The sequence below is a fragment of the Sus scrofa genome, chromosome 6 (assembly GCF_054392235.1).
Source record: "Sus scrofa isolate SSC_HxYL_T2T_F1_AM1 chromosome 6, Sscrofa_HxYL_maternal_Yorkshire_Landrace_v2.0, whole genome shotgun sequence".
Classification (NCBI taxonomy): domain Eukaryota; kingdom Metazoa; phylum Chordata; class Mammalia; order Artiodactyla; family Suidae; genus Sus; species Sus scrofa.
Window position 1 is genome coordinate 99,326,457 of NC_139388.1, and position 25,277 is coordinate 99,351,733.

Consider the following 25,277-nt stretch of genomic DNA (forward strand, 5'->3'; position numbering starts at 1 on the left):
ACTCTCTGGTGTCTCTTCTTAGAAGGGCACTCATCCCATCGTGAGGGCTCCACCCTCATGGCCTAATTACCCCCCAGAGGCTCCATGTCCAGCACCATCCTATGGCGGCTTAGGGCTTCAACACCTGGGGGAAAACAATTCAGTCTGTAGCACGAGGCACAACATCTACTGTAGGGATTGAGCAGGAAACCAAGACTCAGATGCCATGAAAGCAGAGGAGGGAGTTCACTTGTGGCTCAATGGTTAAGGATCCAACATCATCACTGCCATGGCTCAGGTCATTGCCATGGTGCAGGTTTAGTCCCTGGCCAGGGAACTTCTGCATGCCACCTGCACAGCTAAAAAAAAAGAAGACGAAGAAGAAGCTCTAGAGAGGGGCAGCTGAGCTTTTTATCAGGGGCTTACGGGTGTTGAACTCCACCCCTGCTTTCTATCTAACACATTTTGTAAATTAATAAAATGTTTAGATAGAAAACTCCTGGCTAAACACCTTTTGCAGCTCAATACCAAAAAAACAACCCAATTAATAAATGGGCAGAAGATCTAAACAGACAATTCTCCAAAAAAGACATACAGATGGCCACAAAAAACACATGGAAAGATGTTCAACATCACTAATTAGTAGAGAAATGCAAATCAAAACCACAATGAGGTACCACCTTATACTGGCCAGAATGGCCATCATCAAAAAGTCTACAAACAATAAACACTGGAGAGGGTGTGGAGAAAAGGGAACTCTATTACACTGTTGGTGGGAATGTAAATTGGTGCAATCACTGTGGAAAACAGTATGGAGATTCCTCAGAAAACTAAAAATAGAATTACCATTTGATCCAGCAATCCCACTCCTGGGCATCTATCCAGAGAAAACCATGACTCAAAAAGATACATGTACTCCAGTGTTCACTGCAGCACTGTATACAGTAGCCAAGACATGGAAGCAACCTAAATGCCCATCAACTGAGGAGTGTATAAAGAAGATGTGGTACACATAACAAATGGAATATTACTCAGCCATTAAAAGGAAAGAAATAGGAGTTCCCATTGTGGTGGAGTAGAAACCAATCTGACTAGAAATCATGAGGTTGTGGGTTCAATCCCTGGCTTCGCTCAGTGGGTTAAGGATCCAATGTTGCCGTGAGCTTCGATGTAGGTCTCAGACACAACTTGGATCTGGCATTGCTGTGGCTGTGGCGTAGGCCAGCAGCTATAGCTCTGATTTGGTCCCTAGCCTGGGAACTCCATATGCCGTGGGTGTGGCCCTAAAAAGATTTAAAAAAAAGGGGGGGGAAGTAAATAACGGCTTTTGCAGCAACATGGATGGACCTCGAAATTATCATGCTAAGTGAAGTCAGTCAGACAGTGAGACACCAACATCAAATGCTCTCAGTTACAGGTGGAAACTGAAAAAAGAACGCAATGAACTTTGCAGAACAGATACTGACTCACAGACCTTGAAAAACTTATGGTTTCCAAATGAGCCAGGTTGGGGGGTGGAGGGATGCACTGAGGGTTTGGGATGGAAATGCTATAAAATTTGGTTGTGATGATCGTTGTACAACTATAAATGTGATAAAATTCATTGAGTAATTTAAAAAATAGAAAGTAAAATAGGAGTTCCCGTCGTGGCGCAGTGGTGAACGAATCCGACTAGGAACCATGAGGTTGCGGGTTCGGTCCCTGCCCTTGCTCAGTGGGTTAACGATCCGGCGTTGCCGTGAGCTGTGGTGTAAGTTGCAGACGCGGCTCGGATTCCACGTTGCTGTGGCTCTGGCGTAGCTGGTGGCTGCAGCTCCGATTCGACCCCTAGCCTGGGAACCTCCATATGCCGCAGGAGTGGCCCAAGAAATAGCTAAAAAAGACAAAAAAAAAAAAAAAAGAAAGTAAAATAAATAGAGAAAGGAAGAAAGGGAGGGAAGGAAGGAAGGAAGGAAGGAAGGAAGGAAGGAAGGAAGGAAGGAAGAGAAAACTCCTGGAGAGCTCACCTGTTAGGAGTTAGAGGGGTAGAGGTTGGAAGGAAATTGTCAAATGTTTGAAAAAACAATTGGGAAGAGAGAAACATGACGAAAGGAAGTAACACACAGGCTCACAGAGGGGTGTTGAAAACCCAATCAGAATGACACAGGTTAACAAGGAGGCAAGCTTGAGGGGCCCTCAGGGAGTGAGAAACCAGGGGGCAAGCAGTCCTGCCCTGAGTGATGTGACAGTCAGATGAATGTGAAATGGACGAGACTCCTGGGGAATGCCACCAACACCATTCAGCTCCCAAGACTGGAAGGTGCTTTCACATAAGATGGGAAGTGTCTACAGAAAGATGGTCCTACTCAAAAGGACCAGGGGCAGGAGTTCCCATCGTGGCTCAGAGGTAAAGAACCTGGCTAGTATCCATGAGAACTCAAGTTTGAACCCTGGCCTTTCTTGGTGGGTTAAGGATCTGGCATTCCCGTGAGCTATGTTGTAGGTCATAGGTCTGGCTCAGATCAGGCATTGCTGTGGCTATGGCTGTGGTGTAGGCCGGCAGCTGTAGCATCGATTCTACCCCTAACCTGGGAACTTCCATATGCCCTAAAAAGACCAAAAAAAAAAAAAAAAAAAAAGTGACGATGGACAGTCACAGGCATTCAAAGAGCACCTGAGGCCAACAGTGACAGTGCTGGATGGCAGAACTGTGCAGGGACAGTGGCGGTACCAGGTCCACTCTGGTACTCAAGCCTCCCCACCAAGTAAAGTAGGATCCAGGCTGTCAGAGATCCACTGAGCAATCAAGCCTCCAGCCAGCCTCCCTTGCTCTTATTTCATCCTCAACAAGCTGCTTTCTAATTGCAATTTGGTTTCCCAAGCCAGATGATTTCAGAGTGAAGGTGTTTGTCTATAGTCATCCCACACGTAACTTAGGCAGCTCTTAGAGGGAAAAGCATGTATTTAATTTATCTCTGTGTCCCCAGCACCCAAGCACAGGGTTTAGCATTGAGTTGGGGTTCAAAAAGGTATTTGAAAAACAGATCTGGGGAGAGCTGATACACCCTTAAACACATTTTTTAAATTAATAAATCCTCATTCAGGATTTATGCATGAGTTGCTGTTGAACCCCAGCCATGTGAATCAGCCCCTACAAATCATGTCAGTTCTGAAATCAAGCTCATGTTTCTAAGCTTGCAAAATTCAGAGCCTGATCCTGGACTGTGATGAATTCACCAAGATCATACCCCACTTTTTTTTTTTTTTTTTTTTTGGCCGCACTCATGGTATGTAGAAGTTCCCAGGCCAGGGACTGAACCTGCACCATAGCAGTGATCAGAGCCACAGCAGTGATAACACCGAATCCTTAACTCACTGAGCCAGCAGGGAACTCCCAATAACCTCTTTTTATTTCTTATTTTTATTTTTATTTTATTTTGTCTTTTTAAGGCCACACCCACGACATATGGAGGTTCCCAGTTTAGGGGTCAGAATTTCCCACGTTCCCCTACTCAGGTTTGATTAATTTGCTAGAGTGGCTCACAGAACTCAGGTAAACACTGACATTTACCAGTTTTGTTTTTTGGTGGTTTTTTTTTTTTTTTTTTTTTTTTTGCTTTTTAGAGCTACACCCGCAGCATATGGAGGTTCCCAGGCTAGGGGTCCAATTGGCACTACAGCTCCTAGCCCACACCGCAGCCACGGAAACGTCAGATCTGAACTGCCTCTTCGACCTACATCACAGATCACAGCAATGCCAGATCTTAACCCACTGAGCAAGGCCAGGGATCAAACCTGCAACCTCATGGTTCCTAGTCATATTTGTTTCTACTACACCATGATGGGAACTCCACATTTACCAGTTTAATAAAAAATATGATAAAGGACACAAATAAAAAGGCAAGTCAAGATATATAGGATGAGGTCTGGAAGGGTCCCAAGATCAGGAGCATCTGTCCTCATGGAGTTAGTGTGCATACCTTCCCAGTAAGTGGCTGTGTCCACCAATCTGAAAGCTCTCAGAACCCAGTGCTATCTGGGAGTTCCAGTTGTGGCTCAGTGGGTTACAAACTGGATTAGTATTCATGAGGGTGCGAGTTCCATCCCTGGCCTCACTCAGTGGGTTAAAGGATATGGCGTTGCTGTGAGCTGTGGTGTAGGTCGCAGACTGCGGCTCAGATCTGGCATTGCTGTGGCTGTGGTACAGGCCAGTAGCTCCAGCTTCGACTCATCCCCTACCCTGGGAACTTCCATATGCCACAGGTGTGGTTCTAAAATGCAAAAAAGAATCCAGTGCTATTGGTATTTTATGGAGTCTTACTCATGTAAACATGATCAGTTACTAACTCCATTTCCAACCTCTCTGTCCTCACTAGAGAAGTTGTGGGCAGGGGGACAGGGCTGAAATTTTCAAGCTTCTAATCATCGGGTCTTTCTCATGACCAGCCCCTATCCAGGAGCCTACTCAGAGTCGCCCTTATTACTTAGGAACTGGCAAGGGTTTTAGGAGCTCTGTGCCAGGAACTGGGTGCAGAGACCAATACATATGTTCAATTATCTCACACACATGTGTCTTTCTCCTTCCCATCTAAAGGGCATGCCCTCGGATGATGAGCTCTTCAAGAACAATAACCTTGGAGTTCCCGTCATGGCTCAGTGGAAAGGAATCTGACTAGCATCCATGAGGGCGAAGGTTTAATCCCTGGCCTCGATCAGTGGGTTAAGGATCGAGCTTTGCCATGAGCTGAGGTGTCGGTCGCAGACACGGCTCAGATGTGGCGTTGCTGTGGCTCTGGCGTAGGCTGACGGCTATAGTTCCCATTCCACCCCTAGCCTAGGGAACTCCACGTGCCAAGGGTGCAGCCCTAAAAAGACACACCAAAAAAAACAGTAACCTTCACTGAGTCATCCTTATATCCATACAATTATGACCAAAATCTGACACAAAGTATGAAACAATGAATATTTGTTGGACTTCTGAATTGGGGAGCATGAATTCCCACTTTTCCCAGGTGACAGCTCCCTCAGCCACCAGCAGGTGTCAGAACGTGTCCCTGTGGCTTCTGGCCTCAAGGCTTCTTATCTGATCCATAGTGGGCGGTAAAACTACCAGTGAGTGGCTGGAGGTGTGCAGGGTGAGCACTTGGAGCTCTAAGGCCCCAGGCTGGGCTTTAACAGAAAGCAACATAATCTAAGCTGCAACAAGTTACTCATTGGATTCTTCCAAATTCCCTGGATCGTGGTCCCCAAATACCAATGTCTTTCCTAAATGTGTTAGATGAACTGCAAAAATAAGTATCCCAGTTGGAGTTCCCTAGTGGCCTAGGGGTTAAGGATCCTGGATTGTCACTACTATGGCCCCGGGTTTGATCCCTGACCAGGGAACTTTTGCATGCCATAGATAGGTGCAGCCATATATAAATACACATATCCTATTAAATTAGCTTTTCTTATGGGTTTTAGCATTATATGTCTAAAGGAAAAACAAATTATTAAAAAGATATTGTTTATTGAGTTCCTGTCATGGCTCAGCAGAAACAAATCTAGCTAGCATCCATGAGGACACAGGTTCGATCCCTGGCCTCGTTCAGTAGGTTAAGTATCCAGCATTGCCACGAGCTGTGGCGTAGGTCACAGACACGGCTCAGTTCTGGTGTTGCTGTGGCTGTGGCATAGGCCAGCAGCTACAGCTCCAGTTCGACCTTGGGAACCTCCATATGCTGAGGGTGTGGCACTAAAAACACACACACACAAAAAAAAGATACTGTTTATGAAAAAAGACAGACCAACCATCCACAGAAAACCTAATACAGCAGAACTATTAAAAACTAGAAAAAAAAAGAAGATATTTTTAATGTATCACTGACTTTGATTGGAATGTGAGGAATTCCTAAGAGAAAATAGGAGTAAGTGATTGTGAGAGACATATTGGCCCCAGCGGTATGTACAGATTCCTAGCGATCCAACATCTGTGTTTTCATGGGCCATGGAGGGGAGGAAGCCTGAGCCTAAAGAAAGCAGAAAGTAGGAGTTCCCGTGACTCAGTGGTTAACAAATCCGACTAGGAACCATGAGGTTGCAGGTTCGATCCCTGGCCCCGCTCAGTGGGTTAAGGATCAGGCGTTGCCATGAGCTGTGTTGTAGATCGCAGACACGGCTCGGATCCTGCGTTGCTGTGGCTCTGGCATAGTCTGGTGGCTACGGCTCCGATTCAACCCCTAGCCTGGGAACCTACATATGCCGTGGGAGTGGCCCTAGAAAAGTCAAAAAGACAAAAAACAAACAAACAAACAAACAAAAACAAAAGCAATGAGAGTCCACTGGATTGTATACTTAAAGATGGTTAAGGATGGTAAATTTAATATTATATATATCTTATCACAAAAAAAACTTCTGAGAAACTTAGAAAGGGCAGCAGTTCCAAATTAAAACCTTCGGCAATCTCTGTAACTTGCAGTTGGTAAAATTCAGTACTGCGATCTCAGCCAGGCAGCCCACCCCATGTACTAATCCTTCCATTTACCCTGCTGTTGGTTTTCTGGCAATTCAAGCGTTCCTAAAATTTTTGGTTGGTTTGTTTTTGCTTTTGCTTTTGCTTTCTTTTTTGCTTCTTAGGGCCAAACCCACGCAGCATATGGAAGATCCCAGGCTAGGGGGTTGAATCAGAGTGGTAGCTGCTGGCCTATACCGTAGCCACAACAGTGTAGGATCCAAGCCACGTCTGTGACCTATATCACAGTTCACAGCAACACTGGATCCTTAACCCACTGAGCAAAGCCAGGGATTGGACCCAAGCCCTCACTGATATTAGTCAGGTTTGTTACTGCTAAGCTGCAATGGAAACTTCAAGGATTCCTACATTTCTCTAGTGAAATTATTTATTTATTTATTTGCTTTTTAAGGCTGCACCCGAGGCATATGGACTTTCCCAGGCTAGGGTCTAATCAGAGCTACAGCTGCCAGCCCATGCCACAGCCACAGCAACACTGGATCTTTAACCCACTGAGGGAGGCCAGGGATCGAACCCACAACCTCAGGGTTCCTAGTCAGATTCGTTTCTGCTGCACCACAACAGGAACTCCTCTCTAGTGAAATTAAACAAGGGACAATATCCAGAATGTTTAGGATCTCTATTATTTGCCGAGACTACTGTTATTGCTATTAACTCCTACAGAAAAACTATTCACTTTAATATATCAGATTGGCAGCATTTCTTATTTGTCAGTAGAGTCTATTTTTATCCAGAGTTTTCAGCTATTTCCGTGAAAAAAATACTTTATTTTCTTTCAAAAAGGCGAGAGAAAATTCATCTTGTAGCTCATATTGACAGAGCCTGTTGCCAAGGAGTCTTTGATCAGATTGACTGACATAGGGGTCAGTGAGCAGACAGAACATGAATATGTTGTTATTTAACCATACAGAAGATTAGTTCTTGTTGTGGCTCAGGGGAACCTAATCTGACTAGTATCCTTGAGGACGCAGGTTCGATCCCTGGCCTTGCTCAGTGGGTTAAGGCTCCAGCATTGCCGTGAGCCATGGTGTAGGCAGAAGACCTGGCTCAGATCCCGAGTTGCAGTGGTTGTGGCATAGGCCAGCAACTGTAGCTCTGATTAGACCCCTAGCCTGGGAACCTCTATATGCCTCGGGTGTAACCCTGAAAAGTAAAACAAGCAAAACAAAAAAAAAACACCATACAGAAGATCATTGGGTACCATCTTGAAGGCAGGCTACCACAAAGACGAACTCCTTTTTTTTTCTTTTTAAGGCCGCATCAGTGGCATATGGAATTTCCCAGGCTAGGTGTTAAATCAGAGCTGCACCTGCTGGCCTACACCACAGCCACAGCAATGCCAGATGCGAGCAGAGTCTGCAAACTATGCCAGTTCACGGCAATCCTTAACCCACTAAGGGAGGTCAGGGATCGAACCCTCATCCTCATGGATACTAGTTGGGTTTGTTACCGTTGAGGCATGACAGGAACTCCTGCCCTCACTTTCCATCAAAAGTTTATTCATAAGCAAAATGGGGTCTCTATCCTACCACCTTTGGGCAAATGTGAACCTTATCCTTCAAGTTCATAGTTGACGCAAAAACCAAAAACAGAACAAAACAAAAAGAATTTTACTAGATTCATGGTATGCAAGTTACATGCAAAACAGAACACAGTAGATGGTACCCAGGAATTTAAAGTTTATCAATACCTCAATGTTTGCAAGCAAATTAAGCGTAATAATCCTTCCTTGTAGGAAACTCTGTGCTTGTGTGTTTTTTTTAAAAAAAATAAAGTACAGGAGCTCCCGTCGTGGTGCAGTAGAAACCTACTAGGAACCATGAGGTTAGGGGTTTAGTCTGGCCTCGTTCAGTGGGTTAAGGATCCAGCGTTGCCATGAGCTGTGGGGTAGGTCACAGATGCAGCTCAGATCCTGCATTGCCGTGGCTATGGCGTAGGCCAGCAGCTGTAGCTCCAATTCGACACCTAGCATGGGAACCTCCATAAGCCAAGGGTGAGGCCCAAAAAGCCAAAAAAAAAGTGTAGATCAAGGCCAGTTGCAATGATTTTTTATAATTTTTTTCTGGAAGAGCCCTAATAACATTCTCACATTTATATCACTTGCTTAAATATTATTAAATTGTTATTATTAAATATTATATCACTTGCTTAAATAATATATTACTTAAATATTAAGGGAAGTAAAAAACCAAGGACCATTTGGTTGAAGAAGCTTCAGATTGTTCTGACTGACCTACTCAGATCCTCATTCACTTATTTATTTTAACTCCACAGATTTGTTTGTTTGTTTTGCTTTTGCTTTTTAGGGCCACACCTGTGGCTAAGGGTCGAATCAGAGCTACAGCTACCGGCCACAGCCACAGCCACGCAGGATTCAAACCATGTTTGCGACCTACACTACAGCTCACAGCAATGCTGGATTCTTAACCCTCTGAGCAAGGCCGAGGATCGAACCCAAATCCTCATGGATCCTAGTCAGGTTCGTTAATCACTGAGCCACGGAGGGAACTCCTAACTCCACAGATTTTTGTCTCATCTGAATGAACTTGTAATTTTGTCTGTTACCTTCAAAAAGGTTTTCCAGGAGTTCCTGTCATGGCTCAGTGGTTAACAAATCTGACTAGGCTCGTTGAGGTTCAAATCCCTGGCCTCGCTCAATGAGTTAAAGATCCGCCGTTGCCGTGAGCTGTGGTGTAGGTGGCAGACACGGCTCAGATCCTGCATTGCTGTGGCTCTGGCATAGTCCGGTGACTACAGCTCCGATTCGACCCCTAGCCTAGGAACCTCCATATGCCATGGGAGCGGCCCTAGAAAAGGCAAAAAGACAAAAAAGGTTTTCCAGTCCATAAACCTAATTATCTTATGTTTATTTCATTTAAAGATCATTGAGTTTCCTCCTTAATAACAATCACAAGCGCTTATATAATACATATTTTGTCTTAGGCACTGTCCTAAGTGTTTCACATACACATTTATGCATAAATCCTAGATATAGAGTGATTAAGTGATTCTAGCTGGTGGACAGCAGAACTCAAGATTAATCTGGCACCAGATCCTGCCTCCACTCAGCAAAGTGTTGATCAAAGGTTTTCAGATATGTTTTATATACGAAGCATCGGTTGCTATGGTCAATTAAAGAAGGCTACAAATTCTTGTCACTGTTCCCATTGAGAGGTTAATCTATTTCCTTTCCCCTTGAACCTGGGCTGGCTCTGTAATTTGCTTTGACTAAAAGAATTTGGGGGGATTGATGCTGTTTAACTTGTTGTTGTTGTTTTTTTATGGCTGCACCTGCAGCCAGAGACCAAATCTGAGCCACAGCTATGACCTTTGCCACAGCTGCAGACACACTGGATCCTTAATCCATTGGGTAATGAATCCGCACCCCTGCAGAGACCCAAGCAGCTGCAGTCAGATCCTTAACCTACTGTGCCACAGCAGGAACTCTGATGCTGTTTAACTTTTGATTCAGGGCTGTGAGAAATCTATAGCATCTACTTTCCAGTACTTGGAACACTTCCTCTTGGAACCCAGCTGGCATATGCTGTGAGAATCTCAAGCCTTGTGGAGAGACCATGTGAAGGATAACTGAGGAACTCTGGTCAACAGCCCCAGGTGTTGAGCTCCCAGCCAAGTGCTGGCACCAAGTGCCAGTCAGGTGAGGGCGCCATCTTCAGATGTTCTAGCCCACTGGAACCTAGGATAATTGCTGAAGCCCCAGCTAATATGACCAAGAAGAGAGGAGCTGCCCAGCGGAGCACAGTCAACTCACAGAATTGTGAGAGATAAGCAATAGCTATGGTGGTTGTTTTTTGGGGAGTTTTTTTTTTTGGTGTTTTTTTTTTTTTTGAGTTGTCTCTTATGCTCTTTTGCATTTCTGTGGTCAGTTGTAACTTCTACCATTTCTTTTTTTTTTTTTTTTTCTTTTAGGGCTACACCGGTGGCATATAGAAATTCCCAAGCTATCAGGGTCCCAGGGGCTGGATCCCCAGGAGAAGAAGGAAAAGTGAGGGAGCAAAGAGATGGAGGTTTGTCCCCTTGTGCTGCACTCTTACCCCTTCCTTCCTAAGCTTTGGTGTCTCTGCCAGCCCAGGTGTCCAGCTCTCTTTGTCCTCCGCACCCCTTACCAGGATCTGGACGTCATTTTCCAGGCCTCTTGCCATGCACAGTTGCAGAGATCAAATCCGTACCACCACTGAGATCTCATTTATTGTCAGAGATGCACAAAATAAATAACCCAGCATCACAAAAAAAAGAAAAAAAAAGAAAGAAATTCCCAGGCTGGTTGTCGAATCAGAGCTGTAGCTATCAGCCTATGCCAGAGCCACAGCAACTCGGGATCTGAGCCACGTCTGCGACCTACACCACAGCTCATGGCAACGCCAGATCCTTAACCCACTGAGCAAGGACAGGGATCAAACCCAAGTCCTCATGGATGCTAGTCAGGTTTGTTAACCACTGAGCCACGACGGGAATTCCCCATTTCTTTTTTTTTTTTTTGTCTTTTTGCTATTTCTCTGGGCCGCTCCCGTGGCATATGGAGGTTCCCAGGCTAGGGGTCGAATTGGAACCGTAGCCACCAGCCTACACCAGAGCCACAGCAACTCGGGATCCAAGCCGTGTCTGCAACCTAACCACAGCTCACGGCAACGCTGGATCGTTAACCCACTGAGCAAGGGCAGGCATCGAACCCGCAACCCCATGGTTCCTAGTCAGATTCGTTAACCACTGCGCCACGACGGGAACTCCCCCATTTCATTTTTTTTGTTGTTTTATTGAAATATAGTTAATTTACAAGGCTGTGATAATTTCTTCTGTACAACAAAGTGACCCAGTCATACATATACACATATCCATTCTCTCTCAGATTCTTTTCCTGCATAGATTATCACAGAATACTGGGTAGAGTTCTCTATGCTATACAGCAGGCCCCCATTGGCCAATCATTCCATATACCTCAGGGCGCGTTTGTATGGTCGTTGTTTTAAGTCACTAAGTTTACGAAGCATTTCTTATAGAGCAATAGATAATCAAAAGAGTTGACAATAGGAGTTCCCGTCATAGCTCAGCGGTAACGAAACCGACTCCTATGCATGAGGATGCAGGTCCAACCCCTGGCCTTGCTCAGTGGGTCAAAAGATCCAGTGTTGCTGTGGCTGTGGCTGTGGCTGTGGCTGTGGCGTAGGCCGGCAGCTTCAGCTCTGATTCAACTCCTAGTCTGGGAACCTCCATATGCGACCCTAAAAAAAAAAAGTCAACAATAATAGAATTCCCCCAACATGAAGTTAAATGACAACCAGTCAACTTAAGTCTTATGGAAATTGTATTGCCAGGAAAACAGGAACAAACAAAACAAAAATAGGGGCGCTAAGGCCCTCTCCAGTCCCAACTATTTTACTAGTACAAGGAGCAACGCTGAACTAGAACCATTCTCTGCAAAAGAACCCTCTCCTATCCCCCTCCCAAGGAGCAGCTCTGAAGGATCCTAGACAAAAAAATCTCTCAGTGGCCATAACCCAGGGTGACCAGATTCTTTAACCCAGGAATTCACCAACCGCAAGGAACTGACCTCTACATAGAGCTGCACGGCACACCTGCTATCATGTGAATGGTACCTTCTAGAGGTGTAAATGTGGTGACTTCATCAGGAAAATGAGTTAATGAATGAACATCTATGAAATGTGTCAGTCTTACTCTATTTTATTAGGGCTTGGAATATGTATGTATGTTGCATCTTATCCCTCCCCCCTTTAAATGGAAGATTAATTGATGCCTGTATTAATAACAAAATACCACTGACTAAATGGCTTAAACAACAGAAATTTATTTTCTCACAGTTCTGGAGGCCAGATGTCTGAGATCAAAGTGTTAGTAAAGTTTTGCGTTGTTTTTGTTTTTGTTTTTCCTGAGGCTCTTTCCTTGGCTTAGAGATGACCACCATCTCCCTGTATTTTCCTTCTAGACATGTCTGTGTCCAAATTTTCTCTTCTTGTAAGCCCACCATTTAAAAAAATGTTATTAAAATATTGTTAGTTTAGGAGTTCCTGTCATGGCTCAGTGGAAACGAATCTGACTAGCATCCATGACGATGCAGGTTCGATCCCCGGCCTCGCTCAGTGGGTTCAGGATCCGGCATTGCTGTGATGTGTGGTGTAGGTGGCAGACGCAGCTTGGATCAGGCACTGCTGTGGTGTAGGCCTGTGGCTACAGTTCTGATTCACCCCCTAGCCTGGGAACCTCCATAAGCCATGGGCATGGCCCTAAAAAAAAAAAAATGACAAAAAATATTGTTAGTTTAGAATACTGTGTTAGTTTTAGGGGTACAGCAAAGTGATTCAGTTATATACGTAAATTTTTTTCAGATTCTTTTCCATGATAATTTATTAGAAGATTTTGAATGTAATTCCCTGTGTTAAACAGTAAATCCTTATTGTTTTATCTTTTTTTTTTTTTTTAGGGCCACACCTGAGGCACATGGAAGTTCCGGGGACAGGGATTGAATCTGAGCTACAGCTATGACCTATGCTGCAGCTGCAGATATGCCCAGTCCTCTAACCCACTGTACCGAGCTGGAGATCGAACCCAACTCCTCAACAACCCGAGCTGCTGCAGTAGGATTCTTCACCCACTGAAACACGGTGGGAGCTCTTATATCTATTTTGTATAGAGTGGTATATCTGTTAATTTCATACTCCTAATTTATCCCTTCCTCCCTTTTCCACTTTGGTAACCATAACTTTGTTTTCTTTTCTTTCTTTTTTTTTCTTTTTACAGCCACACCTGCGACATATGGAAATTCCCGGGCAGGGGGTAGAATCTGAGCTGCAGCCAGGGTCTACACCACAGCCACAGCAACATCAGATCCAAGCTGCATCCACCACCTACGAAAGGAGAGCGAGAGATAAATTAGGAGTATGGGATAGACATATACAAACTGCCATATACAAAGTAGGTAAACAACAAGGACCCACTGTAGAGCACAGGGAAATATATTCTGTATCTACAGGGTTTTTTGTTTGTTTTTTGGCCACACCCAAGGCATGCAGAAGTTCTTGGGCCAAGGATGAAACCTGTACCACTGAAGCGACCCAAGCCACTGCAGTGACAACACCAGATCCTTAATCTGCTCCTCCACCAAGGAACGCCTCAATGTCTTGCAATAACATATAGTGGACGTTCCTGTGGTGGTGCAGTGGAAATGAATCTGACTAGGAACCATGAGGTTGCGGGTTCGATCCCTGGCCTTGCTCGGTGAGTTAAGGATCCGGCATTGCCATGAGCTGCGGTGTAGGTTGCAGACACGGCTCGAATCTGGCATTGCTGTGGCTATGGCATAGGCTGGTGGCTACAGCTCTGATTAGACCCCTAGCCTGGGAACCTCCATATGCCACAGGTGTGGCCCTAAAAAGGACAAAAGAGAAAAAAAGCAAAAAACATATAGTGGAAAAGAATCTGAGAAAGAACGTATATATGTATAACTGAATCACTTTGCTGTACACTTGAAACCAACACAACATTGTAAATTAACTATACTTCAGTAAAAAATTTTAAATTATTACTATTATTTTGTCTTTTTGTCATTTTAGGACTGAATCTGCAGCATATGGAGGTTCCCAGGCTAGGGGTTGAATTGGAGCTATAGCCGCCGGCCTACACCAGAGCAACAGCAACTCGGGATCTGAGCTGCATCTGTGACCTACACCGAAGCTCATAGCAACGCCGGATCATTAACCCACTGAGTGAGGTCAGGGATCAAACCCATGTCCTTTTGGACTCTAGTCGGGTTCGTTAACCACTGAGCCACGACGGGAACTCCTAAATTATTTTTAATAGGCAATACAGTCACATAGGAAAAAACTCAAGTATTGTTAACAGTATACAATGGAAAGTAAACCTCTCACCTGTCTCTATTCTCCAATCCCCCAGTTTTCCTCCTAAGAATCATTGACTTTCACCAGTTTCCTGTTTATCATTCCAAAGATAATCTATGGATATGTAAATATTTTTCTCCCTTTTTGTTTCACATATATAGAGCACAAAATAGACTATTTTTTCCAATCTATTTTTATTTTTTTTTAATTTTTTATTAAAGTATAGTTGATTTACAATGTTGTGTCAATTTCGGCTGTACAGAGAAGTGACCCAGTCACACCTATTTCTATATTCTTTTTCTCATATTACCTTCCATCATGTTCTATCACAAGAGATTGGTTATAGTTCCCTGTGCTATACAGTAGACCCTCATTCCTTATCCGTTCTTAATGCAATAGTTTGCATCTACTAACCCCAAACTCCCAGTCCATCCCTCTCCCTCCCCCACCTCTTGGCAAGCACGAGTCTGTTCTCCATGTCTGTGAGTCTGTTTCTGTTCTGTAGACAGGCAACATAGTCTTTTTTTCTTTTTTCTCTTTTTTTTGTCTTTTGTCTTTTAGGGCCTCACCCACAGCATGTGGAGGTTACCAGGCTAGGGGTCTAATCAGAGCTGTTGCCTCCTGCCTACGCCAGAGCCACAATGCCAGATCTGAGCCACATCTGCGACCTACACCACCACTCACAGCAATGCCAGATCCTTAACCCACTGAGTGAGGCCAGGGATCGAACCTGCAACCTCACGATTCCCAATCGGATTCGTTTCCTCTGCGCCACAATGGGAACTCCTCCCTATTCTCCTATCTCCCTCTTGATTTCTTTTTTCTCCTGGATGTCACTTGTCTACGAAACAGAATAGATAAACTTATTATGAAACAGAAACAGACTCACAGACATAGAAAACAGACTTGTGGTTGTCATCAGGGCAAAGGTGAGATGGGGGACGGATGGAGTAGAAGTGTGAGGTTAGCAGATGCAAACTATTATATATAGAATGGATAAACAACAAGGTGTCCTACTGTACAGCACAGAGAAATATATTCAATATCCTATGAAAGCCATATTGGAAAAGAATATATGCAACTAAATCACTCTGCTGTACAGCAGAAATTAATATAATATTGTAAATCAGCTATACTTCCAAAAATTGGATAGGTTTAGCTTGGTCAAGCCCTTATTGGTCAAAACTCTGATTCGGTACCACTTCATAGTGTTGAGAGTCTACTCAATATATTCAAAAGAGTTATATAATAGTTTCTTTACGTTTAAAATGTTGATAATTGCAATATGCTGAAAAGCCTATCCTTTGCAATATTTAATCTTAGAGTGAAAAAAATGTAAATAGCGGGGTTGCTGTTGTGACGCAGCGGAAATGAATCCGACTAGGAACTATGAGGGTGTGGGTTGGATCCCTGGCCTCGTTCAGTGGGTTAAGGATCTGGCGTTGCTGTGAACTGTGGTGTAGTTTGCAGACACGGCTCGGATCCTGTGTTGCTTGGTTGTAGCATAGGCCAGCAGCTACAGCTCAGATTTGACCCCTAGCCTGGGAACATCCATATGCCACAGGTGCAGCCCTAAAAAGACAAAAAAATGCTAAATGGCAACTTAAACATATACACAGGAGTACACAATTTTTCAAAATTGTCTTAGGAGATACATAAGCAAAACAGTTGGCTCATTGCCCACCTTCTTTCTCTGTGGGAATTCCACAGCGAATGCTGGAAAGAAAGATTGTGGCAAAGAGCAACCCTGAAATATAAGGAAAAGGAAAACCACCAGAACCAAGGGAAGTTTTCGAACTTTATCAGTAAGAGCTGTGCCAAGCATTTGAGGTGCATTATCTCAGTTCATTCTGACAATAATCAGTGATATAGGTTCATTTCACAGGTGGGCAAAATGACACTCAGGGAGGTTGTAACTGGCCTAGGCTAACACCAAGTGGTCAATAACAGAGCTGAGATTTGAACCCTCAACTGCTGGGTCCCCAGGTCTGTGTTTTAACCACATCACTCTACTACATGGCAGAGGGAAGAAAGACCTCCACTGCCTCCTATCTCTGGGAATGGTAATAGCTGCACAGCAGTAGCCTGAAGCAGGGACAGTCAGAGCCACACCAACAGAGAAGAGACACAGGATCAGCTTGGAGGGGATGGTAAGAAGACCCAAAGCACTGTGGCATCTGTTGCCAAGATTCAACAATTTCTATAACCCAACAAAGCCAGAGTGACCTCTAGTAACCACATTGCTGCCAGATAATTTTTACCTGCTTTTTTCCATGCTCCTTTAACATTCTTTATTTTTATTTATTCATTTTTTTGGCTGCCCCACAGCATATGGAGTTCCCCCCAGGGATTAGATCTGAGCCACAGTTGCGACCTACACCGGACCAGGATTGAACAGGGGATTGAACCTGCCCCTGTGTTCCAGCACTCCAGAGATGCTGCCAATCCCATTGTGCCATGGTGGGAACTCCTCCTTTAATAATTCATGGTATTTAGCTCTCTCTTTTTCTCCCTTTCATTTATCAGCCTCCACCAACTTTCTCTTCGTTCCCCTTCAGAAGTAACACAGTATAGGTGGCTGACTTCATGGACTTTAACCCAGACTTTTTGAATCCTGGCCCTAACTCTTTATGAGCCATGTGATCTCAGATGACTTACATAAATTCTCCATACTTTAGTTTCCTTTTTTAAAATTCTACCATGTGAATTTGCATTCTCCTGAGCTATCCTAATAGCTGCTTTAAATGTACCATACTTCACAGCTTGAATGGTCACGGCTTGAATGATGAACATTCTCTTTAATCCCAGGTTGGCCATCATGAACCATGCAGCAAGAAACATCCTGGTAAATATATTCCAGTGCTTTTCTTTTCTAAGATGTCTACCCAGAACTGGGCTTTGTAGATATATATTCTTCCTATGAGACCCCCAACTTGGTTCCTAGAGTGTTTTTTTCTTTCCTTTTTTGTTATGCCAAAGTACACATAACACAATTTACCATTGTAACCATTTTTATGTGTACAGTTGAGTGATAAAGTGACATTAAGTACATTCACATTGTGATGCAACCATCACCACCATCCATCCTCAAAAGTCTTGGAAAACTAAAATGACCTCCTTTAAACAGTAACTCCCCATTTCCGCCTTCCCCCCAGCCCTTGGCAATCACTATTCTACTTTTTATCTCTATTATTTGACTAGTCTTAAGTACCTCATATAAGTGGAATCTTACAGTATTTGTCTTTTTGTGACTGGCTTCTTTCACATAGCATAATATCCGCATGCTGCTGTAGCATATTGCAGAATTTTCTTCCCTCTGAAGGCTGAAAAACATTTCATTGTTTGTATATACTACATTTTGCTTATCCATTTATCAGTCAGTGAACACTTGGGTTGTTTCCATGTTCTAGCCATTGTGAAAAATGCTGCTATGAATATGAGTGCATGAATATTTCTTCAGGATCCTGCTTTTAATTATTTTGAGGGTATACTCAGAAGTGGAATTGCTGGATCATATATGGTAATTCTGTTTTTAACTTTTTGAGCATCTGTCATACTGTTTTCCTCAGTTGCTATATCATTTTATATTCCTAGCAATAGTGCATAGAGTTCTAATTCCTCTACATAGTCATTAACATTTATTATATTCTATTTTTTACAGTGGCCACCTTAATGAGTGTGAGGTGTTATCTCATTGTAGTTTTGATTTGCATTTCCCTAATGAACATCTTTTTATGTGCTTATTGATCATTCATATATATTCTTTGGAGATATGTCTATTCAAGTCCTTTGCCCTCCTTTTTTTTTCTTTTTCCTTTTTAGGGCTGCTCCTGCAGCAAATGGAGGTTCTCAGGCCAGGGGTCAAATTGGAGTTGCAGCCACCGGCCTACACCACAGTCACAGCAATGCAGGATCTGAGCTGCATCTGTGATCTACACCACGGCTTGCGGCAATGCCAGATCCCTAACCCACTGAGCAAGGCCAGGGATTGAACCCATATCCTCATGGATACTAATCCGGTTCTTAACCCATCCTTGTGGTGGAGTCAGCTTGACATCCTTGCTCTAGCATACCTTTCACGGCCTCTTCCACGGGAAGTCCAACAAAGGCTGTGAAATTGTCTGCAATGATGGAGGTATATGCTTGCCTCCAGGATGCCTCTCTAAGTAGTGCTTCCATCATTGGCTGGACAATTTCAAACCACTAGTGAGAGTTGATGGTGGTGTAGATCCCAGGGAAATCTCACCACCCTATTCTTTGTCCAACTGACCAAATTCCCCCAGGTTCAGAATTTGCAGATTTTATAGCAGGTTGCATTCTTTTCCAAAGACACCTTGCACTATTCATGTCATTATGGAGTATATACAAAGCCAGAAGCTCGGAGTTCCCTTGTGGCTCAGCGGGTTAAAGATTCTGCATTGTCACTGCCATGGCGTGGGTTTGACCCCTGGTCCAGGAAATTCCATGTGTGGGCCAAAAAAAGCTAGAAGCAGACTATACGCTGGGGTGTAGCAATTCTTCCTGGAGCCTCCAGCTCCTGGTTTTCACACTGATCCAGCAACTTTGAAACTTAAAGGCACTTTCTGCCATCACCTCCACTGTCATTTTCCCCACCAGTCCTACAGCCACAACTCCCCTTCTAGCTTCCAAGTACTGCTGTAAAGAAACCTCTAACTCAACATTTCCAAAACCACACTTATACCTTCCTCCCAGTCTAGTTCTCACCCAAATGAAATCTTTCTCAGAAAACAGTGGTGAGGAGTTCCCATCGTGGCGCAGTGGTTAACAAATTCGACTAGGAACCATGAGATTTTGGGTTCCATCCCTGGCCTTGCTCAGTGGGTTAAGGATCCAGCGTTGCCGTGAGCTGTGGTGTAGGTTGGTTGGCGGCTACAGCTCTGATTGGACACCTAGCCTGGGAACCTCTATACACCACAGGAGCAGCCCTAGAAAAAGACAAAAAAAAAAAAAAAAAAAAAAAAAAAGGGAGTTCCCGTCGTGGCGCAGTGGTTAACGAATCCGACTAGGAACCATGAGGTTGCGGGTTCCGTCCCTGCCCTTGCTTGGTGGGTTAATGATCCGGCGTTGCAGTGAGCTGTGGTGTAGATTGCAGACGCGGCTCGGATCCCGAGTTGCTGTGGCTCTGGCGTAGGCCGGTGGCTACAGCTCCGATTGGACCCCTAGCCTGGGAACCTCCATATGCCGTGGGAGCAGCCCAAGAAATAGCAAAAAGACAAAAAGAAAAAAAGAAAGAAAGAAAGAAAAGAAAGAAAACGGTGGTGAGAAAGCCAGAAGCCTAGGAGTCACATTTGAGTCTTTCTTACCTCCGTAGCTAATCCTTACCAAGATGTGTTCATTTTATCTTCTAAACTTGGCTCATGTCCGTCTACTTCTTTCCATAGCATGGAGATCATTGGTGTGTTACCTGTTTTAGTGGAATGGGAAGGGTGAAATCAGACTGATGTGGATTGATGGATGGTGGGTGGGAGATAGCCAATATAGACCACTCCTTTGAAAAATTTGGGCAAAGAATCCCGGAATGTCGAAGAAGATGGTATCCTTCTATCCTTTCATTCCCACCCCTAATCATGCTCCTGGGTCAGATAACTGCTGGAGAAACTGAGCAGGACCCTGTGGGGCACCCAGGTACAAAACCTTTCTGAGCAGGACCCTGTGAGATACCCGGGTACAAAAACTTTCTGTGCCCCCCCATTTCTTGTTTGTAGGAAAGAGGCTTCATTCAGACTTCTTGACCTTCCATGAATTCCAAAGGGCAAGTTCAAACAGTTGCCACTCAGGGAAGGGAGACGATGCAGAAACATGGGAGGAGCAATCAACAAACAACAGTGCAGGAGTTTCTGTTGTGACTCAGCACTAATGAACCCTACTAGTATTCAAGAGCACTCAGGTTTGACCCCTGGCCCCACCCAGTGGGTTAAGGATCCGGCATTGTCATGAGCTGTGGTGTAGGTCACAGACGTGGGTCGGATCTGGTGTTGCTGTGGCTGTGGTGTAGGCTGGCAGCTGCAGCTCTGATTCGACCCCTAGCCTGGGAACTTCCATATGCCATAGGCGTGGCCCTAAAAAAAAAAGAGACCTCCCCCCCAAAAAAAGAAGCAACAGTGCAGCCTTGAGGCAGGGTCCTGGTTCTTCCTCAAGGAATACACATAACAGTATTTTTCAGCTCTTCTGCAGAACTAAGCCCCCATCCAGGTGGAGGATGGTAACTTCAGGCTGAGCACAAGATTCCTGGAGCACCACCCTGCTACCTCACCACCAACCAACCAGAAGAAAGTCACACACACCCTCTAGCCCCTCACCCCAAATTTTGCCTATAAAACCTTTTCCCCCTAAACCATTGGGGAGTTCAGGTTTTTTGAGCATGAACCACCCATTCTTCTCACTTGGCCTTGAAATAAACCTTTCTCTGCTCTAAACTCAGGTGTTTCAGTTTGTTTGACCTCCCAGGAACTTTGTTGGATAACACTGGCACCAATGGAGTTCCCATCACGGTGCAGCGGAAATGAATCCGACTGGGAACCCTGAGGGTTCGATCCCTGGCCTCGCTCCGTGAGTTAAGGATCTGGCGTTGCCATGAGCTGTCATATAGGTCACAGACGTGGCTCAGATCTGATGCTGCTGTGGCTGTGGTGTAGGCCAGCAGCTGTAGCTCCGATTGGACCCCTAGCCTGGGAACCTCCATATACCACGGGTGCAGTCCTAAAAAGCAAACAAACAAACAAACAAACAAACACACCGGTACTAGTAAACAGAGCCTTGGAACTATTGCTGAGCTTCCACAAGGTGAACTATCATAGAAACATCCCCAGGTGGGGATATGAAAGAATCTGTGTGTGCTGGGAGCTTCCTTGTAGTATTATAAAACTAATACTGCAAGGCATGCATCTGGACAGATACAATAACCTCTTTATTAACCTCCTCTATCCACCCTCCAACCTGTTCTCCAAACAACAGCCTAGAAAGCCTAGAATCTTTTCAAACACAAATCATATGTACACACACACACACACACACACACACACACATGCTTTTTAGGGCCACACCCACGGCATATGGAAGTTCCCAGGCTAAGGGTTGAATTGGACCTGCAGCTGCCATCCTACACCACAGCCACAGCAATGCAGGATCTGAGCCACATCTGCAAACTACACCGAAGCTCATGGCAACGCCAGATCCTTAACTCACAGAGCGAGGTCCGGGATTAAACCCTCATCGTCATGGATACTAGTCAGGTTCATAACCCGCTGAGCCACAACGGGAACTCTGTAAATCATATTTAAACCCTTTTGTGGTCACCGTAATCCCTGAAGTGGCTTCCCACTGTTCTTCAGATCAAGGTAAAAAATCTCAGCGCCTACAGGCATTAAATGATCAGGCTCCTGCTTTCCACATCAGTTTTTTTCTCCCCTCACTCTGCATTCCTGCTCTGTCCCACAGCCACTGGAGGCTTCTTTTGATTCTTCAAACACGTTAACTTGACTTCGAACCTACAATCCCCTTGGTTTGGGATGTTCCATTTTCTCTTTGCTTAGTTAATTCCTAGCTCAAATGTCTCTTCAGAGAAGTCTTCACTGTTCTCCAAGACAGGTTAAGATCTCCACAGCAATCTTATAATATTTTGTCTTTTTCTTCACAGTATTTGTCACAGTTTTGTGATTATACATTTGTTGGAGTTCCCGTGGTGGCTCAGCGGGTTAAGAATCCAACTAGTATCCATGAGGATGTGGCTTTGATCCCTGGCCTTGTTCAGTGAGATAAAGGATCCAGCTGCCCTGAGCTGCAGCGTAGATCACAGATGCAGCTCAGATCCTGCATTGTTATGGTTGTGGCTGTGGCCAGCAGCTCAGGTCTGATTCAACTGCTAGCCTGGAAACTTCCATATGCCCTGGATGCAGCCCTAAAAAGACTAATAATAATAATAATAATAATAATAATATATTTGCTATCATTACGATTTAATGTCTACCATCTCTAACAGACTAGAAGCCCTAGGAAGGCAGGAACCATCTCTCTCTCTTTTTTTTCTTTTTAGGGCCCCACCTGCAGCATACGGAAGTTTCCAGGCTAGGGATGGAATTGGAGATGTAGCTGCCAGCCTAAGCCACAACCACAGCAATGCCAGATCTAAACCTTGTCTGAGACCTACACTGCAGCTCACAGCAACCCAGATCCTTAACCCATTGAGTGGGGCCAGGGATGGAACGCACATCCTTGTGGATATTAGTCAGATTCATTACCACTGAGCCACAATGGGAACTCCTGTACTTCTTTTTGTACCATAGTATCTTCAACCATGATACATACCACAGTGCCTAGTACATAGAAGGCAATTCGTAATGTATGTGTACATGTGTGACGGATCAAATGTCTGCATAGGCAAAGCAAAGCAGACCTGGACTGTGGTGACCTCATAAGGAGACATCATACTACGCAGCAGTCAGAACAGCTCATCTGCTTCCCTCAAGTACTTGTCTGTGGTTGGGCCACTGTCAACTGCAGCTTATAATAAGATATACCACCTACTTGTTTGGTTTCTGAATCATCTGAATCCACCCTCATTCAGCAATGTGGACTATCAGCTTCCAGGGACTGAAATAATGACCATTTATTCACTTGACCAATATTTATTCTGTGCCTACCCCTAATGTATTCAAACACTGTGCCCAGGATGGGGAAACATAAATTAATGAGGCCTGGTTATTCTCAAGGAATTTACAGTTTTGAAGTACAGTCAAATATATAAACGAATTATAACTTCCTGTTTTAAAACACCAATATTATAACTCATGATCAAAGTTTAAAGGATCACAGAGGAGTTTCTGTCGTGACTCAGTGGTTAACAAACCTGACTAGTATCCATGATACTAGTTCAATTCCTGGCCTCGCTCAGTGTGTTGAGGATCTGGCATTGCCAGAGCTGTGGTATAGGTTGCAGACGAAGCTTGGATCTGGCTATGGCTATGGTGTAGGCTGTATTTCCGATTGGACCCCTAACCTGGGAACCTCTATGCTGCAGGTGTGGCGCTAAAAAGGAAAAAAAAAAAAAAAAAAAAAAGGGATCACGGAGAAGACAGTGACTATCAAAGCACTTAGTAAAACCCTGGCTAGAAGAAGTGCTATTTAGAATGATGACCCAGGGACACACTTTTCAAACCTTCTAAACTCTAACTTTGGGCCATTTTAAACCACAAGAAAGCAATTTGCTTGGGCCATATTAGACAAGCCCCTTATAAAATAACCATCCCTAGGTTGCTCTTACGTCCTTGGCTTTTATTGGACATAACAAGAAATGTCCATTTAAACAGTGCGTTTGCATTTGTTCAAACCTTCCTAATTACTTTATTACATCATTCATTGGTTTCTAATAAAGTCACATGAGAAAGTACCTTTAGAATGTAGTGTTATGAAAAAGACAACTATGGTCTGTCTCCTCTGATGAATTGATTCCTTTTAGATGACAAGATCTACTCAACATGTACTGTGTTTTCATTTTTGCCTTGGCAGCCAGGAAACCGAGAATTAAATTTCAAATTCAGGCATGTTTAACCCCAGAAGTGGTCTCCTTTTCTTTGGCCCTGATGTTCTAGTTCTAGTTTTTTAGCCTATTGTAAACCTTCTTTATGTCCTTGTAGAAAAGAATTGGTATAAAATAAACTTAACATTTGGTATTCTCAATCATTTTAGAATTATTTCTGCTACTTTTCAAAGATAAATGCAAAAACTTAATCTATGTTTGGACCTTAATAAAATTTGGAGAAATTGGAGGACAGAGAAAAGCAACAGAAGAGGGACAAAGAATGGAACATTCTCCAACTCAAATATTGGGGCACCCACCTATCTGGCATGAGGTCTATTAGAAGAGAGTATCTGAAATTTGGACTGTTTTGGAAAATCCCAGAGATAAGTTTAGGTAGACAGATCCCAGGAGTCATGGCCATTATTTAATATATAAGAATAGTTATATAAAGGTTTTAGTTTTTTTTTGGAGGACGGATCCCTTTGATGATCTCTTCAAAGCATTTGACCTGATTCCCAGTAATATACAGGCACATAGAGCCCCTGAAAGCAAAATCCTCCTGTTACCTATTTATCTTTCCAGAATATCAAAAGCACTTTACAGCTAGCAGTGCTGTAAAGAATTCAGATAGACCTGAGCACCTGGGCTGCCGGGTCAGATGGAGAGACTGGTAATTCAGCTACCAGCTGAAGTTCTTAACTCTGGCATCATTCTTGGATGATTTAAGCCAGAAGATTTTCTGTTTAACTATTTTGAGTAACAGACCACTTTGATGAGCTAATAAAGACATGGGTCGTCTACCCCCAAATACATTCACACACACACACACACACACACACACACACACACACACACAATTTGCACATATTTCCATGGGGTTGGTGGATTTCCCACTCCATCCTCAGATCCTCAGTTCTGGTGAAGACTTTCCGGACTTGGTAAAATGCCCTTGCAGACCTTTCCGAATCACCTTTCCTCTTATCACGAGGACAAGAGCGGCCTGGATGTAAGGAAGTTATTGGACCGGGAGACACCTACCCCCACCGCCTCACCAGAGGCTCCTCCCATCTCTCCCCTCCCCCCAGGCCAGTGCGCGCAGGTGCGAAAACCTAAGGGGCCATTCGGCTCTAGAGCTCAGGAAGGTGGGGGGAGGATGGGACCACCGGAGCGGCAGAGGCGGGGGTGGGGGCCTTCCCGAGGTTGCTTGGTGACCAATCTCTCCGCCCAGGCCGTTCCATTTCCTCAGCAGGGGGCACCGAGGGCCGGAACCTTGCTGACTGGCTTCCCAGAGCGGCCCTCGTCCGGCTTCCCCCCCTCCGCTGAGTGGTGGCGAAGGCCTGTGACGTCACAGGAGGCGGGGCCATCACGGCTGCCGGGTGCTGGAGGCGCCATTGGAGCC

At 44.4% G+C, this 25,277-nt stretch overlaps 1 pseudogene; it reads right to left on the reverse strand.

The window, feature by feature from the left end:
- Positions 1–18,363: 18,363 nt before the first annotated feature.
- LOC100517897 (COP9 signalosome complex subunit 8 pseudogene) lies at positions 18,364–18,945 on the reverse strand (annotated as a pseudogene).
- Between the last annotated feature and the right edge of the window lie 6,332 nt (positions 18,946–25,277).